Source organism: Zootoca vivipara, chromosome 16, assembly GCF_965207765.1.
Source record: "Zootoca vivipara chromosome 16, rZooViv2.hap1.1, whole genome shotgun sequence".
NCBI lineage: Eukaryota > Metazoa > Chordata > Lepidosauria > Squamata > Lacertidae > Zootoca > Zootoca vivipara.
In genome coordinates, this window is record NC_142599.1 from 9,077,771 (window position 1) to 9,083,770 (window position 6,000).

Below are 6,000 nucleotides of genomic sequence, written 5' to 3' on the forward strand. Positions count from 1 at the left end.
CCCTATTGTGAGCTAAATCCCTTAAATAACATAGTGTCCAGAGAGAAAATATACCCTAATAACACTTTGCTGACAAAAACTGAGGGAAAAACTGCATAATTTCTGTGGGAAAGAACAGAGGGGTTTTTATCTTTCTGCCCTCAGGCCTTGTACTGTGTTTATCAACCAGATATATACAGGAAAACTCCCTCACAACTACACAACCAATCAGAGTATGTGGTATCTCAGTAAACCCAGCCTGGTTGCTAAGCAACACCTCCTCTTCCACCACCATCTTAGTTGGTTGGCTTACTGAGAACAAGACTAGTTCTTAAGTTACAAAAACTGAATGTTCCCTGCCTGTTGCACTTGCAGCACCTGTCTGCTCCTGTTTTGCCTTCCAGAACCTTTTGGAATCGAGAAAAATCCCTTGGCAAATGCATATTGTGAGCAGCTGAACAGGGCTGTCTTAAGCATATGCAGCGCCGGGGTGCAAAGATCCACCCAGCGCCTCCCCCCCGGTTGCCTATGCCCAGGCACCATAGCTGCCAAGTTATCCCTTTTTTAAAGGGATTTCCCCTTATGCTGAATAGGCTTCCTCACGAGAAAAGGGAAAACTTGGCAGCTATGCCAGGCACACACGGGAGGGCAGAACCAGCCGGTCGCCTCAGTGTCTCGCTGGCTCAGTTGCCCCCGAACTCGTGGCGCAGAGCCGCCCTCGGCAGAAGAGCACACCATGGCGCACCAACTGATGGGCAGGCTCTTCCCTGGACTCAACTCTCGGGCCCCGGTGTCAGGAATATGGGCAGCATTCAGGCTCTGGGGCCTGTAGTGCTTTGCAGGACTGGGGCCTGCCTCAGCTTGTGCTGGAGAAGCAAGGAGTGGCCACTCAGCTGAGGCCACTTGATAACTCACTGCATCTGGTGGCAAGAGCTGGGAGGGATAAAAGCTCAGCATTTCCCTTCAGCTCTTTGCCACAGCAACGCGATCCCTGCCTTGTTGCATCTGGCCTCCTATTCCTTGATCCTTCGCCTTGCTCCCTGACCCTTGGACCTTTGCCTTGCTCCTTGACCCTTGGACCTTCGCCTTGCCAACACCTTGCTCCTTGACGCCCAGACCTTCGCCTCCACCTTGCTCCTTGACCCTCGGGCCTCCGCCTCCGTGACGCCCTGCTTCCCAACCTTCGGTTCCTTGACCCTGCGAATGCCTGCTGCTGGACCCTCAGCCCTGCACCGTCCGGACCCCGTTCCTCTTCCATACCACCATCTTGCCCCCGGTCCTGACGTCCTCAGGCGGGCCCGCTACCTCCCGCCGACCAGACCGTGACACCCGGACTCTCGGCCTGGCACCCCTGAGAGCCCAGCGCCCGAGTGCCCTGCACCCTTAGCACCTATGGGTAAGACGGCTCTGCAGCTGAATTTGCAGTTCTCCCAGAAGAGGACACTGGAGTGAGGGGACAAATTGGATCATCTGGTTTAAAGGAGCTCCTCCTCCTCCAAATTGCTTGTCATGTCAGAAGCTTGTTATGCATACACTCACGTGTGCATGCACGCACGCACGCACGCACACACACACACACACACACAAACGAACCTCCTTCACCTTACTAAATTCCCAGACTCAATGTTCCAGACATGCAGGGTGGTGCTAAATCACATTGTTAAAGTGGACTAGGGCTCCATGAAGCTGTCTCAGTCTTGAGTCAGGGAACATAAGAAGGGCCTTGCTGGATCAGCCCAAGGGCCCATTGAGTCCAGGGCTCCTGGTTGTATCCAACTAAGTTCTACTCAGCAAAGAATCATCAAAATGAATGTTCGTAGGTTTGTCACACCCGTTAATTCCAGTGGGTCGTCTCTTGAATAGAAAGAACATTGGTTTGAACCCTCTGTTCTCACGGGGGCCAGCCAGATGTCCATGGGAAAGATGTGACTCCTGAATTGCAGGGGGTCACATTAGATGACCCTGGGGGGTCCCTTTCAACTCTACAATGGTTCTATAAGAAGCACCTGAGTTTAACAGTATTCTTCCTGCGTGTGATTCATGGGTATACTGCGTGTCTGACAAGGGAAGGAGAACATAGCCATTGTGGCAAGTAGACATCAATAGCCTTAACCTCTAGGAATTTGTCTAAACTTTACTGGGTCAGCTGGATTTCTCCAATCTGCTTAGAGGATATTTTTTTAAAAAAACAAAAACAAAACACTCAATCAAGCAGTATATAAATTTTGTTCCCCCCAAAAAATTAAAAAATCCTATTTTAAAACCATCAAAATTGGTGCCTCTTGCTACCTCTTGTGTGAGTTTCATGCTTTATCTATGCACTGAGTGAAAAAGTTTTCTCTGGTCTGTGCAGAATCTTCCAACAACCAGTTTGACTGGATGGCCTTGAGTGCTAGGAGTACGACATATACAGTGCTATTTTTCTTTTGAAAAAAGAAGGTGCCAGAGCTCACCATCAACACGAATTAACAACCCAGGAAAGAAAACACCTGCGCAGTATTATGGGAGTTGTGAACTCAGCCTGTGGAGATGCCATTTCTCAGTTTAAACCAATTCTGTTGTTGTTGTTTTTCATAAATTTCAGCAAATTCTGATTTGTTTATTTTCACGTTTTGTTTTTCTTGTGTTACAAATCCTCCCTCTTCAGCTTCAGTCCGGTCCCATTGAATTTAATTCAAAGGGGGGGGGTTGGGGAAAATATCAAATACACCAGCCAAACAAACAATGAACCACAAGTATCTTCAACTGGAAAAGAAGTTCTTATTTAGGAAATCCTTAGTATTGAATAGTCTGAAACAGTCCCCTTAAAACACACACACACCCACACCCAGAGAGAGAGAGAGAGAGAGAGAGAGAGTTTTGCAATGTCTCTTATTCATGCCCATTATTATTACAGTAGTACCTCGTTTTATGAACACAATTGGTTCCGGAAGTCTGTTCATAAACTGAAGCGTTCATAAACTGAAGCAAACTTTCCCATTGAAAGTAATGGAAAGTAGATTGATCCGTTCCAGACGGGTCCGTGGAGTACTCAACCTGAAGCGTACTTAACCCAAAGCATGGGTGTAATTGGTTCCGGAAGTCTGTTCATAAACTGAAGCGTTCATAAACTGAAGCGAACTTTCCCATTGAAAGTAATGGAAAGTGAATTAATCCGTTCCAGATGGGTCTGTGGCGTTTGTAAACCGAAAATTCGTAAACCGAGGTGTTCACAAACCGAGGTTCCACTGTACTGGTAACAACAATGAAAGCAGATGGACCTCACCAGTGAGGCCTTTCCACATACAGGAAGCCACCACCATAAAACATCTCTGGAGTGTAGCAGACAGCAACCTGGCTTTCATATTCTGGCTGTGAGCTACAAATGCACTCTTTCAACCCTTTCACTTACTGCTACATATATACCCTGTTTCTCCGAAAATAAGACGTAGCCATAAAATAAGCCATAGCAGGATTTTTAAGCATTCAAGGAATATAAGCCATACCCCGAAAATAAGCCACAGTGATAGGCAGTTTAACCTTGTAGGTTAAACTGTGCCATACTTTATATATATATATAAAAGATATCCCCTGAAAATAAGCCATAGTGTGGTTTATTTGAGGAAAAATAAATATAAGACGGTGTCTTATTTTCAGAGAAACATGGTACGGTTCCTATTCCGGCATACAAGACGACTGGGCATATAAGACGACCTCCAACTTTTCCAGTTAAAATATAGAGTTTGGGATATACTCGCCATATAAGAAATACGACCTGGAGTATAAGACGACCCCCCGACTTTTGAGAAGATTTTCCTGGGTTAAAAAGCAGTCTTATACACAGGAATATACAGTAACTGTCCTCATTGCTGTCTTTGGTGCCCTTTCCCTCTCCAAATATTTGTTGACTGATGCCCCTGAGGCCAAACAGAGGCTTTAAGTCAAGCTTTGCTTATTCAGCTGCTACTTCCTTTGTAAACTGGCAACCACTCCAACGTTTGAGTTCAATTTTGGCTTTTTTTGCAGGGACAGAGGGACAGTGGCAAAGAGCGGACAAGACTGGGCCACTGAGAAACACAGCTGAGTCTACAGCTCCTTCTCGAGCAGTTAGTGCCACCTTGAAAATGCGGGTTATTCTTGGTAGAATCCCAAGACAGTAGGCTGGACTGCACCAGGATGTGGGCTGAAGATGCCATTTTTAAACGTTCCTTTGAGAGAAGGAGAGAGAAGCAAAGTATAGACAAAAAAATAAAAGCCACTGCAAGTAGCAGGCTAGCACCTCAGGGTAAATGTACTGCTCTGCTAGTTTTCTACTCGTAGCATGTTTGTTTGGTTTTCGGGGGGAAATCCAAAGGAGCTTTTAAAAAGGCAATATGCCATTTGAGAAGTAAGTCCTACTGTATTCAATGGAGCTTATTCCCAGGTAACTGGGTACAGATTGTGAAGTTTTATGCTGCATCCCAAGTATTTTTACTCAGAACTAAGTCCCATTGAGTTCACTCAGATCTACCCTCTGGTATGTTCCTGATGAGGTTGTAATTGGCTCAAGGTGACTGACGTCGATGTGTGCAGCAAGATCACGCGCAGAAGCTCCCTGATGTGGAATAAAAAGGTAAAGGACCCCTGACAGTTAAGTCCAGTCGCGAACGACTCTGGGGTTGCAACGCTCATCTCACTTTACTGGCCAAGGGAGCCAACATTTGTCCGCAGACAGTTTTTCCCGGTCATGTGGCCAGCATGACTAAGCCGCTTCTGGCAAAACCAGAGCAGTGCACAGAAACGCTGTTTACCTTCCCACCAGAGCAGTACCTATTTATCTACTTGCACTTGACGTGCTTTCGAACTGCTAGGTTGGCAGGAGCTGGGACAGAGCAACGGGAGCTCACCCCGTCACAGGGATTTGAACCCCCGACCTTCAGATCGGCAAGCCCAAGGTTCAGTGGTTTACACCACAGCGCCACCTGCGTCCAATGTGGAATGGGATATCCTTATTTACATCTGAGAAATCTTGGAGGGTATGAGGTTGTTTGGCCCCTGACTGCCGATCACAGCACCTGGAGTCCAAAAATATCTGGAGGACCCTCCATCTCTGAAATCAAGCATTAACCAGCACCTCCCCAACCCCATAACTATTAGCCTAGCCAAAGAAGAGTCACCCAACAGGCACAGAAGTATATTAGCTTGCATGAAGCCCCAAAAAGTCCCCAGTGGAACTCATCCAATATCATGGATGTCCAATGATGTCCAATGCTCCATGAACATTGTTCCCCGCTTTTCCTCCATTACATCACTGATTGTATTATATAACTAGGTAACAAGCTACCACAGGCTCATTGAGCATAACATTCCCTATCCCACCAATTAAGCAGCGATGCATCTGATTCACGCTGAACAAAGGTGAGCTAATGCCAGGTGTACAGTTATTCCTCTTTTGTCCGAGGATGACTGTGATCTTTTAGAAATTCTTTTATCTACAGCAGAGGCTCCCGAGGGTTCTGTTAGCGGAGGTACTTACAAATTGTGCCTTTAACACCAGTTCTGAAACGGGAATTGGACATGATTTTTAAGTATTTGAGGTGTGTAATGGTTGTGGATTGTTGTTGTTGTTGTTTAGTCGTTTAGTCGTGTCCGACTCTTTGTGACCCCATGGACCATAGCACGCCAGGCACTCCTGTCTTCCACTGCCTCCCGCAGTTTGGTCAAACTCATGTTGGTAGCTTCGAGAACACTGTCCAACCATCTCGTCCTCTGTCGTCCCCTTCTCCTTGTGCCCTCAATCTTTCCCAACATCAGGGTCTTTTCCAGGGAGTCTTCTCTTCTCATGAGGTGGCCAAAGTATTGGAGCCTCAGCTTCACGATCTGTCCTTCCAGTGAGCACTCAGGGCTGATTTCCTTCAGAATGGATAGGTTTGATCTTCTTGCAGTCCATGGGACTCTCAAGAGTCTCCTCCAGCACCATAATTCAAAAGCATCAATTCTTCGGCGATCAGCCTTCTTTATGGTCCAGCTCTCACTTCCATACATCACTACTGGGGAAACCAG